Below are 14,116 nucleotides of genomic sequence, written 5' to 3'. Positions count from 1 at the left end.
GAGCTCTGAGTCAGGCTCTGTGCTGACAGCTCAGAGCCTGGAGTCTGCTTCAGATTCTGTGTCTCCCTCTCTCTGTTCCTCCGCTGCTCACACTCTGTCTCTCTCTCTCTCTCAAAAATAAATAAATAAAAACATTAAAAAAAATGTTTTAAAAGACATTTTAATGTTTCATCACAGAGTTCATCACACTCTTTTAAAAAAATGAAAAAGAGGGGCGCCTGGGTGGCTCAGTGGGTTGAGCGTCCGACTTCAGCTCAGGTCACGATCTCACGGTTCGTGAGTTCGAGCTCCGCGTCAGGCTCTGGGCTGATGGCTCGGAGCCTGGAGCCTGCTTCCGATTCTGTGTCTCCCTCTCTCTCTGCCCCTCCCCCACTCATGCTCTGTCTCTCTCTGTCTCAAAAAATAAATAAACATTAAAAAAAAAAAAAAAATGAAAAAGAAAGGGGGGGTTGGCGCCTGGGTGGCTCAGTTGGTTAAACTTCCTGGAGCCTGCTTTGGATTCTGTGAGTGTGTCTCTCTCTCTCTCAATAAATAAACATTAAAAAAATTAGAATTTTATTTCCTATTCTGTTATAATCTAGTATTTTTTTTTCCTGTTTCTTTATATAAACGGTCACAAATCTAGGATGTATATCATCTAATACAGAGCAGGGGAGTAGTGAGATTGCTCAACTAAGAATAATTTTTTTAAAATGTTTTTTAATTTATTTTTTGATGATTATTTTTTTTTTAATTTTTTTTTTCAACGTTTTTTATTTATTTTTGGGACAGAGAGAGACACAGCATGAGCGGGGGAGGGGCAGAGAGAGAGGGAGACACAGAATCGGAAACAGGCTCCAGGCTCCGAGCCATCAGCCCAGAGCCCGACGCGGGGCTCGAACTCACAGACCACAAGATCGTGACCTGGCTGAAGTCGGACGCTTAACGACTGCGCCACCCAGGCGCCCCTTTGATGATTATTTTTGATGTTTTTAAACTTTTTTTTTTTTTTTATAAGAGAGAACATAAGTGGGGAAGCAGCAGAGAGAGAGGGGGACAGAGGATCTGAAGCCAGTTCTGCGGTGACAGGCTGACATCATTGAGCCTGATGTGGAGCTCGAGATCACAGACCATGAGATCATGGTCTGAGCTGAAGTTGGATGCTCGACTGAGCCTCCCAGGTGCCCCTCAACTAAGAATCATTAACTTTAGTATCATAGAAGGAATGGAGACAGCTTGGTCAGTATAACTGCATGCTTTCATAAATTTCTAAACACTTTATGATGAAAAATTAGTAGACATGATGACACTTTTTCTACATGAAAGAATAGTTAAAACAAATTATAGATGCCTCTCAGTATTTAGGATTCTAATAGAATCCAGGAAACAAGATTTGTGCCTAAAGAGCATCCTTGTTCAGTTGTTTCAAGCTAGTATTATTTAAAGAACTTTGTTGGTCAGCGTTTTCCATTTTTCACACTTCAATTTGTTTTTAAAGTTTGTGCAAAGTTTTCTAGGAAATGTTACTTTATCTTAAAAGAATTACTGACTTTCAATTACTTTGAATGATCTAATTAAGTATAATTATACCAGGACGTCTAAACCCAAACACTGTTGAAATGAAATGCCTAAATGTGTGTAATATTGTCAAAGATTATGGACATATGGGGGACCACTATGTTTTGGTTTTCTTCAGGAAACCTCCCAAGTTTAAGGGTGGTTCTTAGAACCATGCTTGTCCAACATGAACAGGCTTATCTATTCATGACTCCTTCTCTTAATTCACAAAATATAACTTCATTTGGAGGGAATAGGGATGGAATAAGGCCCTCTGTCAGTCTGGGTTCTTCAGAGAAACAGAACCAATATGTATTATATATATTACATATAATATATACATATACTCACATACATACATACATACATACATACATATATATACAAAGAGATTTCTTTTAAGACACTGGCTTGGGACACTGTGGGACTTGAGAAGTGTAAAATCTGTGGGGCAGGCAGGTCCAGAGGCTGGAAATTCAGTCTTGAGGCAAAATTCCTTCTTTTCTAGGAAACCTCAGTTTTTGCTCCCAAGGCCTTCACTTGATCGATGACTCCCATTCACATTATTGAGTGTAATCTCCTTTACTTAAAGTCAATTGATTGTAGATATTAACCACATCTACAAAAATACTTTCACAGCAACACCTAGATTAGTGTTTGATTAAATAACTGGGTACTATAGTGTAGCAAAGCTGACACATAAACCAATCATCCCTCAGTCTCTATGTGGCAGCCTTGCTGGTGGAAGGAAGTCTCTGGAAAATTTTCAGACATAGCCCAACCTGCCCAAGGGTGGCTGGGAAAGGAGGTAGGACAGGTGTCACCTGTTGCCCCTTCTTCCCTCAAGACAACTGCCACACTACTTTCCCAGTGATTGTGCAGTTGTGTTGGTGGAGCAGAGGGGAAGCTGTGCTCTAGATAAGCTAGGAAATGATGGTTTAACCATTTCTGGGAAACGTGGGTGTAAGAGGTCAAGATCTAGGTGATTTTAGTATGATTCTTGAGAAATAACTCTTGTGGCGTTAGAGTGAAGGGCATCATTTTTTGGTGAAAATGGTAGCCTTGATTTCACTTTGCTGATGAAAGGCTAAATAAGGTTTTACTTTGAAATGCCACTTATGGAAGCTGTTTGGGCCTCTCCTCTATCTTGGCAGAAAATTGTAATATCCTTTTTTTTTTTTTTTTATTTAATATATGAAATCTATTGTCAAATTGGTTTCCATACAACACCCAGTGCTCATCCCAAAAGGTGCCCTCCTCAATACCCATCTCCCACCCTCCCCTCCCTCCCACCCCCCATCAACCCTCAGTTTGTTCTCAGTTTTTAACAGTCTCTTATGCTTTGGCTCTCTCCCACTCTAACCTCTTTTTTTTTTTTTTTCTTCCCTCCCCCATGGGTTTCTGTTAAGTTTCTCAGGATCCACATAAGAGTGAAACCATATGGTATCTGTCTTTCTCTGTATGGCTTATTTCACTTAGCATCACACTCTCCAGTTCCATCCACGTTGCTACAAAAGGCCATATTTCATTCTTTCTCATTGCCACGTAGTATTCCATTATGTATATAAACCACAATTTCTTTATCCATTCATCAGTTGATGGACATTTAGGCTCTTTCCATAATTTGGCTATTGTTGAGAGTGCTGCTATAAACTTTGGGGTACAAGTGCCCCTATGCATCAGTACTCCTGTATCCCGTGGGTAAATTCCTAGCAGTGCTATTGCTGGGTCATAGGGTAGGTCTATTTTTAATTTTCTGAGGAACCTCCACACTGCTTTCCAGAGCGGCTGCACCAATTTGCATTCCCACCAACAGTGCAAGAGGGTTCCTGTTTCTCCACATCCTCTCCAGCATCTATAGTCTCCTGATTTGTTCATTTTGGCCACTCTGACTGGCGTGAGGTGATATCTGAGTGTGGTTTTGATTTGTATTTCCCTGATGAGGAGCGACGTTGAACATCTTTTCATGTGCCTGTTGGCCATCCGGATGTCTTCTTTAGAGAAGTGTCTATTCATGTTTTCTGCCCATTTCTTCACTGGGTTATTTGTTTTTCGGGTGTGGAGTTTGGTGAGCTCTTTATAGATTTTGGATACTAGCCCTTTGTCCGATATGTCATTTGCAAATATCGAAAATTGTAATATCCAATAATAAGTTAACACTCTTAGACTAGTAGCTAGGCTCAAGACTAGTGAGGAACTTGGGGTTTCCAGATCTCTCTTGTTTTCAGAACCTCTGAAATATGTTTTCTTCTTATGGCTGCCTTATGCTAAAAAACCTGTTAATGGGGACACAGAGAATAAGAACAGTAATGGAAAGATAGATCCTGGATAACCATAAAATTATTCACTATTTAAAAGTCTTGAAGGTATAATCCAAAATATGGGTCAAGGAAAATTTTAAGGGCATAGCAATGTTATGAGATAATCTTAAATAGTCCTGTTTTGTACAACAGGCCAGTTAAATAATGAAGGGTGGAAATAAGAAATAAGATTTATGCAATATGATAAGGAGGTACATTTTGTTTCCAACTTTACCTATTGCTAAAATTGTCCATGCTCTGTGGCCACGCTTAAGATTTTTACATGGATAGCTAATACAATCCTGTAGATAGTACTTTCCTGTCTTTACCAATGAGAAAATGTAACATAAACCTACTAATGAAATTGTTACAAAATAAACACAGACTTTCCTTTATTTCAGACTAATTTCAGCCAAGAAATGAAACGTGTAACAAAAGCCACAGAGTTACTATCATCTAATGCAGGCAAAACATCTACTAAAACCATAATCCTCCAAATTGTCACAAACTGAATATTCTGCAGAAAGATTTGTAGTATTTGCCCCAAGTGACTTTTTAGCCATCTCTACCTCTAGAATACCACCAAAGTTTATTTTATTATTTTTAACGAAAAGACTTCAATTTACCCATGTTGTGTCAGGAGCAGCACTTAGCAAGTTCAGTCATTTTTTAAAAATTTACCTGTGGTTAAAAAATAACCAAAAAACAAATAATCCAAAGGTGGGAGCTGGGGGAGGAGAAAGAAAAGCATACTTACACGATGCTTTGTAAAGGCAAAAGGTTAAAAACATTTCTGCACTTGAAAATAATTGAAAATTTTCAATAATGCTTCACTTGCCAGTTGAAGCTGAGTAGGAGCAATGTGGCAGTGCTGTTTAGAATCCCTGGGGATTGGACAAAATTTCCCTTAGGTCTCCTTGTTTGGCTCCTGTCAACCACAAAGAAAAGTGCTTTGTTTGCTCCAAAGAGAATTTATACAGAATCTCAGCAGAAACATCTGCTGTTTTACAGCAGATAAAACTACTGAGGTATGTCTTTTACAGCTGTGAGCAAGATAATAGACATTTATTAGGACCTCTACTTCCACTTTATTACCTGATAAAAACAGATGAATTAGGCTCCCTACTTATAACATATTGCCTTGACTAAAAACAGATTGCTTTCTTGTGTGAAGTAACGACCTCAAAGCACATTTTAGCATTGTCTTAATAAGAGTAGGAAAAAGAAAATGTGTATTTCCCCCTTTTGTTTCTAAATCCACAGAGTCAGGGTGTCCATTGCTCACTTTCTCAGAACTTGATGGGATACTTTTTTTGCCAGGATAATCTCATTGATTCCAAATGGAGGCCAGGCTTTCTGGCATGGTTAAATGTCCTATTCCAGGTCATATTTTTGCTAATTTATGTCTTGACACATTAAAATTTTTTTTAGCTGCTCCTGAATCTCACTTAGTAAAGCTTCTGATTGATTGAGCCAAAGAACTAGTACTTGATCATGTGAGTGAGTGTAATTAGTCTGATGCTTTTTCACATTTCCCCCAGCTGAGCTGAGTTTAATAAAATCTTTCTTTGTTTATGGGACACTTTGGGTGGAAAGTTCAGTTGTTTGAGACTGATCCAGCCAGAGCCCCCAGGCCATGGATACTCAGAAACTCATGAAAATGAGGTGCCCTGTTTGATGGTCTCCAACTTGACTTGTCATTTCTGATTAATTTTGCCATTGGTTAAAACAGATGAAGACTCAAATGAGAGAAAAAAAAATTATCTCCTGAAAAACTTTCACTGCTGATTCAACTTAACAGTTATTTTGTGTGTTGTGATGACAATGTCTATTATAGTCCAATTTTGCTGTATTTTCTTTTAAAATACAAGGAAAATTGTGGAAAGAGGCAGAGACCAGATATCCTGCAAATGTGGGTGGGAAAGCTGAAGAGGCAAGAAACGAAATTAAGGTTGGTTCCACGTCCACCAGTTACTTGGAGTAATGGGAAAATGTAGAGAGACACTTTATTATCATTTGTTGGTTCTTCTAGTTTTTCAAGTTCTCAGCAGAACCAGGATGAAAATTATTCTATAATAAACAAATGATTTCATGGTGATGGAGTTAAAACTTACAAAAAAGGAGTCAAGAAACTTTCTGGAAATATTTGTGTTTCCTGGGCTGCTTAGTGTCCAGGTAAAACTGAATGCTAAGGATAAATCCTGAACTACTTCAAAATAATGTGATCACATTAGAAAATGTACTTCCTAATTCCCATGTCAGTCAGTGTTCAAAATAATTGATTTTGAGAAAATACACCTATTGCTAAAATTGCCCATGCTCTGCGGCCACACTTAAGATTTTGCTAAGCCAGTGAAAATATTTCTAAGATTGCTGTAATAATGCACATGCCCCCCATGAAGCCGGTCTTTTCAGTACACTATTTTCCACAATTTTGGGGAGATTTCCTTGGAGCACAGTGCTCAAGTATAAACACATGATATGAAATCATATCAGGAGGGCAAATGAAGTTTTCAGTCTTTTCAAACATTAAAAAAAATTAAGGGGATTTGAATTAGCCAGAGAGGTCTAGGAGCTTTCCCAAGAAAGCGCTATCAAGCTGAGATCTAAAAGGCAAATAAATTTCTTTAGCCACATGATTGACCGAGGTCTAAAAGCAAGGAAGCAAACAGAGTGTGAGATGCAGCTGAATGGCTAGCAATTAATTAAATTGTGAGTGTCTTCTTTGTGCAAAACATGGCCTAAGCTCTGGGGATATAATGGCCAATCAAAATACACTCTGACACGGTCCTCATGTTAGTACTCCTCTTTGGAGGGAGACAAACACTAGTCAAATTGCAGAAGTTAGTGTAGAATCGTCACTCTTAAATAGACCAAGATGCTAGGGGAACAAAGACAGAGGAAATTTGAACTAACTGTGGCTGCCAAGGAAGACCTTTCTATGGAAGTTAGAAATGAGCATCCATCTAAATAAGAGTTAAATAGTGAAAGAGAGGAGAGCACAGTGTTTCAGGCAGCATGTATAAACGTTTGAGTGTTCATCCTTCCTACAGAGACTTCTGCTTTCCTCACGAGTAGTGTAGCACAACATGTGAGAGTCTGAACTTTTTCAGTTGAAATTCTAAATAAATTCAGTGGCTGAGAATAAATTATTCAGCCAGGGTCTTAAACTGGGCTGTAGGGGGGGTAGGGGTTTTTGATGTACACTGAGGCAGTGGACTAAGAAAGAAGTAGAAGCAATATGGAATACTTAGGTCTGGGAAAAAGAGGCTCTGGGCCCTGTGCTTCTGACGGCTCTCAAGTCACAAATATACTCAACACATAAGCAAATTTTTTAAAAACCATAGGCTCTTCTGTCACTAAACATTTGTGCTTGTAGACTAACACTCATCATGCTACAGGGAAATGCTTTCCCACATCTTTTAACTACCTCCTGGAAATAAAAAGCAATTACATCTGAATGCTGTGACGTAGCGTGCGTTATGCTACCTCCAACATGAGAAAAAGAGAATCCTTCAGAGTCCACGGAGGATTGGAACGGCAGAGACACTTAAATAAGAGAAAAGACAAATTAATTAACTTGTCAAATCCTTCTTCTCATAGCATGAACGCATTAGGTATCTGCATAATGAAGTTTTATGTCCCACTAGTGCTGAACATCCATTTTCTTGCTTCTCTCCATACAAAGCACTTTATTGTTCTGGACTTACTCCAGATATGCTCAATATTTGCAATTATTGCATATGATGGCTGACGAGTATTTTGCAATATTAAACAGTTCACATTGCTCTCTCATACTTGTGTGTATCTATGTCTAGGTATATTATGCTTAAAGTGTGACAACAATTCTTTTTTTTTTTTTTACTTTATTTTTTATTTTTTAAAATTTACATCCAAGTTAGTTAGCATATAGTGAAACAATGATTTCAGGAGTAGATTCCTTAATGCCCCTTACCATTTAGCCCATCCCCTCTCCAGCAACCCTCAGTTTGTTCTCCATATTTATGAGTCTCTTGGGTTTTGTCCCCCTCCCTGTTTTTATATTATTTTTTCCCTTCCCTTATGTTCATCTGTTTTGTCTCCTAAAGTCCTCATATGAGTGAAGTCATATGATTTTTGTCTTTCTCTGACTAATTTCACTTAGCATAATACCCTCCAGTTCCATCCACACAGTTGCAAATGGCAAGATTTCATTCTTTTTGATTGCTGAGTAATACTCCATTGTGTGTGTGTATATATATATATATATATACATACCATGTCTTCTTTATCCATTCATCCATCGATGGACATTTGGGCTCTTTCCATACTTTGGCTATTGTTGATAGTGCTGCTATCAATTGGGGGTGCTTGTGTCCCCTTGAAACAGCACACCTGTATCCCTTGGATAAATGCCTAGTAGTGCAATTGCTGGGTTGTAGGGTAGTTCTATTTTTAGTTTTTTGAGGAACCTCCATACTGTTTTCCAGAGTGGCTGCACCAGCTTGCATTGCCACCAACAATGCAAAAGAGATCCTCTTTCTCCGCATCCTTGCCAACATCTGTTGTTGCCTGCGTTGTTAATGTTAGCCATTCTGACAGGTGTAAGGTGGTATCTCATTGTGGTTTTGATTTGTATTTCCCTGATGATGAGTGATGTTGAGCATTTTTTCATGTATCGATTGGCCATCTGGATGTCTTCCTTGGAAAAGTGTCTATTCATGTCTTTAGCCCATTTCTTCACTGGATTATTTGTTTTTTGGGTGTTGAGTATGATAAGTTCTTTATAGATTTTAGATACTAACCTTTTATCTGATATGTCATTTGCAAATATCTTCTCCCATTCTGTCGGTTAGCTTTCAGTTTTGCTGATTGTTTCCTTCGCTGTGCAGAAGCTTTTTATTTTGATGAGGTCCCAGTAGTTCATTTTTGCTTTTGTTTCCCTTGCCTCCAGAGACATGTTGAGTAAGAAGTTGCTGTGGCCAAGATCAAATAGGTTTTTGCCTGCTGTCTCCCCAAGGATTTTGATGGCTTCCTGTCTTCCATTGAGGTCTTTCATCCATTTTGAGTTTATTTTTGTGGATGGTGTAAGAAAGTGGTCCAGGTTCATTCTTCTGCATGTTGCTGTCCAGTTTTCCCAGCACCACTTGCTGAAGAGACTGTCTTTATTCCATTGATATTCTTTCCTGCTTTGTCAAAGATTAGTTGGCCATAGGTTTGTGGGTCCATTTCTGGGTTCTCTATTCTGTTCCATGGATGTGAGTGTCTGTTCTTGTGCCAGTACCATACTGTCTTGATGATTACAGCTTTGTAGTTTAGCTTGAAGTCTGGGACTGTGATGCCTCCTGCTTTGGTTTTCTTTTTCAAGATTGCTTTGGCTATTTGGAGTCTTTTCTGGTTCCATACAAATTTTAGGATTATTTGTTCTAGCTCTGTGAAGAATGCTGGTGTTACTTTGATAGGGATTGCATTGAATATGTAGACTGCTTTGGGTAGTATCGACATTTTAACAATATTTGTTCTTCCTATCCAGGAGCATGGAATCTTTTTCCATTTCTTTGTGGTGTCATATCAATTCTTAAACATTGGCAACTAGATGGAAATTGAAAGCTAGAAATGCAGAGTTTTATTTTTATAAAAATGTTTAATGAGCATATTTAAATTTTCAAAAATTAAAATAAAAATTGAGCATTTAATTTTGCTTTATAATTTGATATTCATCAGTTTATATGTTACCTTTTAACTTTAATGCTTTTATATATTTTAGAAGAAAAATAACTTAGCACATGAAAAGTTTTCCATTTTCTGCATTTTAAATTTACATTTTTGATTAAAATCTATTTAAATTTTATACCCTTTATACAACACATTTTACTTTTTAATCCTTTAGATTCTTGAGAATGAGGGCCAGTGAAAAATAGATAATTATGATAGAAATGAGGAATTCAAAAGTAGAGATCAGAAAAGCAAAAAAGCTGTAAAGAAAAAAGAAATACAGAATTTTCAAAGTGAAGGTCTACTTAGGTTAAAAATAAAAATACGGGAACAATTAGAGTGAACAGACTTTTGTTGAGCATGACCCTAATAAAATTTGCAAACAAGAGATTACAATTTTTTATTTAATGGAGATTTATTTAACTACTGATCAAAACAATGCAAATTAACAAGAACATTATTGTCATCAACCCACAACGTAAATAGGTCAGATAAAAACCTCTCTCAACTTTACATTCTTTATTAAATGAAGATTTAATTTTTAATTAAAACAATGAGAATGAAAATGTTGATCTATTTTTTATCATTTTATTAACCTGGAAAAAACATAAGCATCTCTGGCTTGCCAATTAGAAGATGGAGAAATGAATGGTCTTGAAATTATCAAACAGAGGAAGAATACTCCAAGCATCTGACAGGATGATGATCTTGGAAATGGCAATGCCATGTCCTTCTGAAATTATTGCTAGTAAAACACATTCAGGTTCAAATTAATGATTGGAATTTTACACTGCATGAACATGGCAGAATTTCTAATATTTTGTTTTACTCCAAAATTCTCTCAAGTAGGAGAGTGTAGAAACTGGCTTTTATATTCTCTGCTTAGAAACTATTTTTTTTTATCATTGTTCACATGTTTCACAGCCAATCTGCATGATAGACTTCAGCCAATGAATGCATTTGTGACAGGAAACACTTAAATTCTCAGTAAAATACCATGAAATGTCCTTTGCACACAAAAAGTACAGATGTAATTACCAGAAGTGAAAAAAAAAAATTGTCAAACAGCAAATAATCGATAATATTCCACAAACAAAAACAAATGTCAAACTAGTACACGGGCATAATGTTCTTTAAAGAATAATGTCACATATTCAATCTTCAGCTACGTTTAATGATACCTTTCATGGCACAACAGCACAATATTTATAGAACTTAATGGCAAATATGTAGGATGTGTAGAAATGATCTTGAAATTTGAAGAAAGAATGACCAAAAATTTAAGAAAAGAAAAAAAATAATGAAACAAGTGAAGATTGTCTGGTAGGGAGAATTAAAAAACAAATGCATAAAGAAACAAAATGCAGAAGCACACCTGTAAATATAGAGAACAAACTGTGAGGGGGGAGAGGTCGGGGAATGGGCAAATGGGTGAAAGGGAGTGGGAGATACAGGCTGCCAGTTATGGATGAATAAGTCACAGGAATAAGGGGTACAACATAGAGAATATAGTCAATAATATTGTAATAGTGTTGTATGTTGACATATGGTAGCTACACTTGTGGTGAGCATAGCATAATGTATAGGGAAGTTGAATCACTGTGTTGTATGCCTGAAACTAATGTTACATTGTGTTTCAATTCTACTCAAAAGGAAAAAAAAAAGGATAAGAAAAGAATCTTATCAAGGGGAAAACTGTGATAGTGGTGCTAACAACAAAGATGATTTTGGTGACAAATTCATGATTCTTTATGCAATTTACAGTACATAGTTTGACTCTGTTACTGAGAGAGATTACTTCAATATTGCTAATGTTATTGACATTTTAGGGAATAGCTTAAACATTATATATAGTATTTTCAGTATCTGTCCAAAGGTGGAACATATTGAAAAAACCATCAAATTTGATGTAGTACACATGGATTAACAATGTTTACTTGCTATTAATGTTAGCAAAAGCTTAGAAGAAACATCTAACTTTGGCTACTTCACTTTTGAAAAGATTAAAAAACTCTTAAAATTTAAAGAAAATTTTTATAAATAGAAACTGCAAGTGCAATATGCAACAAAAGCAACAATTTGAAAAAATATAAGAAAATTGAAGAAATAAAAATGTTCACATAACTAAAAGGAGAAAATTCACATATACAAAAAAAATCCCCAGACTAACTTCTGTAAATGCTATTTTCTGGCTAATAGAGACCAAATAACAATTTGAACAAATTGAGCAATGTACTGCTGTCTTCAGTTTAAACAAAAATTTTTTTAAATGTTTATTTATTTTTGAGAGGGAGACAGAGAGAGAGAGAGAGAGAGAGAGAGAGAGAGTGGGGGAGGGGAAGAGAGAGAGGGGGAGACACAGAATCTGAAGCAAGCTCCAGGGTCTGAGCTGTCAGCATAGAGCCCAATGCAGGGCTTGAACCCACAAGCTGTGAGATCATGACCTGAGCTGAAGTCGGATGCTCAACCGACTGAGCCATCCAGGCACACCTGTTTTCAGTTTTTTTAATATTCCAGAATTGGAAAATGTAAAAGTAGAAGAATTAGGAAAACTGATATGAATCTAGATACTGTCTTAAGAGATCCTGAGAGATCTTGGTGTGATAGCAACCTATATGATGAAATTCAAATACCGTACTTGATAATATTGTTTTGAAATGAAAATGTTTCAAAAGTACATCTATTACAATATTTGAGCATGAAATGTGAAATAAGTGTTCAATTCTGAATTGAGTACTGTTTTAAAAATTTTATTGACAATTCCATTTGTCACTATCTCAGTAGAGCCAAGTTTTTCCAAATGGAATTAATAAAAAGTATGTAATAATTTTGACCCAAGTAAGGTTTTCTAGTTTGGCATTTCCTGTCAGTAGAACTCAAATTATGTGAAAAATCTTGATTTTAACAACATTATTAGTAATCTTGATGGGCCAAAGGCAAGAAAATATATTTTATAGAATAAATATATAATAATTTGAGTTACAGATATCTTTATTGCTCATGCAAATATTACTCAGGTGTAATAATAATTAAGTTCAGTAGTCTTTGTTACTTTGCTGACTTTTAGTTATATAAAACCTGTAGCTTTGCCCATAGTTAAAAAATTTTGTTGTTATGAGTTGTTAAGATAGGAAGAGAAGACCTGTTTTAACTAACAGTTTTGTTAACCTGATTTATAACTTGTATATATGGCCCTTCACTTGTATTCTTGCCCCAGTCTTAAAAATCTTAGAGGTATATTTGGGTGAACTGCTTCTCTCACATATATAAAATATTCTAGATGGAGGGCAATGGACCTGCCTATTGGACAGTAGCCTGGAGCCCATGGTTAACCTCATTTGGTTAATCATTGGTAGGATAGGATTGTGGACAGCCTGGTGTTAGGCCATAAGGATAGACAGCAAACAATATATATTTTTTTCATTTTTATTTATTTTTGAGACAGGGAGAGACAGAGCATGAATAGGGGAGGGTCAGAGAGAGGGAGACACAGAATCTGAAACAGGCTTCAGGCTCTGAGCTGTCAGCACAGAGCCCGACGCGGGGCTCAAACTCATGGACCACAAGGTCATGACTTGAGCCGAAGTCGGACGCTTAACCGACTGAGCCACCCAGGCACCCTGATAGCAAACAATATTAATTGCTATCCCATGAATGATTTAGAGCAGGTTGGAAAGAACTTAAGAATGCCAGATGCCTGGGTATGAGGATAAGGGGAAGGAGGTTACTTTTAAGTAGTTAGTACTCTTTTCCAACTCTTCTCCTTTCATGTTCCACCCCAGTTCTGGGATTTGCCACACTAAAGACAAGTCCCTAAGAGCAAGATAATTATTCATTGGGTTTTTTTCTAATGCTTACAAAAGCCTCTTGTGTACTTAATCTAGCCCATCTGAGTTTCCTTATTTGATAATTTTGAGTGAGAGTTTTAACTTATTATACCATATAGCTTTAACGGTTAGGAGGTAAAAAATAATTATAAAATGCTTGGTAAAAATAAAGGCAAAATGAATGTGCCATGATAATATTTGCCATCCCTATAATCCATTGAAAAGCTATTTATCATGCTGGTATGATCTATTTGCTATATTTTTGCTTGGTTGGTGATTACTTTCTTGGCAATATTTTTATATGAATGATCAAAAATTATCAGAGTTAAATGAACTTTCTTCAGATCTAATTACAATTATAGGCTTCTTTTCCTAGAGCATGACCAAAAAGAGAAAAAAAAAAGAAAAGGAAAGGAAAAAGGAAAAAAATCTACCTTGGACAGAGAAAAATGCATTTCCATGTATTTTCAGAGTTTGGCATAGCACTGAACTGGATTTACAAAATAACTTCTCCTACCCTTGGCAGATTATTTAATTTTTCGGTCATGATGGTTCAAATATCAAGTTCATGTAGCAGTGTTCCTTTATTTGTTAGTTGAAGTGACCTTGCCCTAATAGTTTCATTCTACTTTCACTACCAGACCTTGATAAAACAAAAAGTTAACAGTGTTTGGAAAGTAAAACAAAAATCTTAATATATATTGTATGTATACATACACACACACACGTTGTTTTATTTTTTTATTTTTACTTATTTAC

At 36.4% G+C, this 14,116-nt stretch overlaps 1 long non-coding RNA gene across 3 annotated transcripts in view; it reads left to right on the top strand.

The window, feature by feature from the left end:
• Window positions 1-14,116, top strand: part of LOC131510064 (uncharacterized) — a 191,329-nt gene that overhangs the window by 55,633 nt on the left and 121,580 nt on the right. For all 3 annotated transcript variants that reach the window (XR_009260888.1, XR_009260887.1, XR_009260886.1), the window contains exon 5: window positions 998-1,218. This is a non-coding gene — a long non-coding RNA (uncharacterized LOC131510064). The remainder of the gene's footprint in view (window positions 1-997; window positions 1,219-14,116) is intronic.

This window comes from Neofelis nebulosa, chromosome 1 (genome assembly GCF_028018385.1).
Source record: "Neofelis nebulosa isolate mNeoNeb1 chromosome 1, mNeoNeb1.pri, whole genome shotgun sequence".
Lineage (NCBI taxonomy): Eukaryota > Metazoa > Chordata > Mammalia > Carnivora > Felidae > Neofelis > Neofelis nebulosa.
This window is presented reverse-complemented; position numbering and strand designations above follow the sequence as displayed.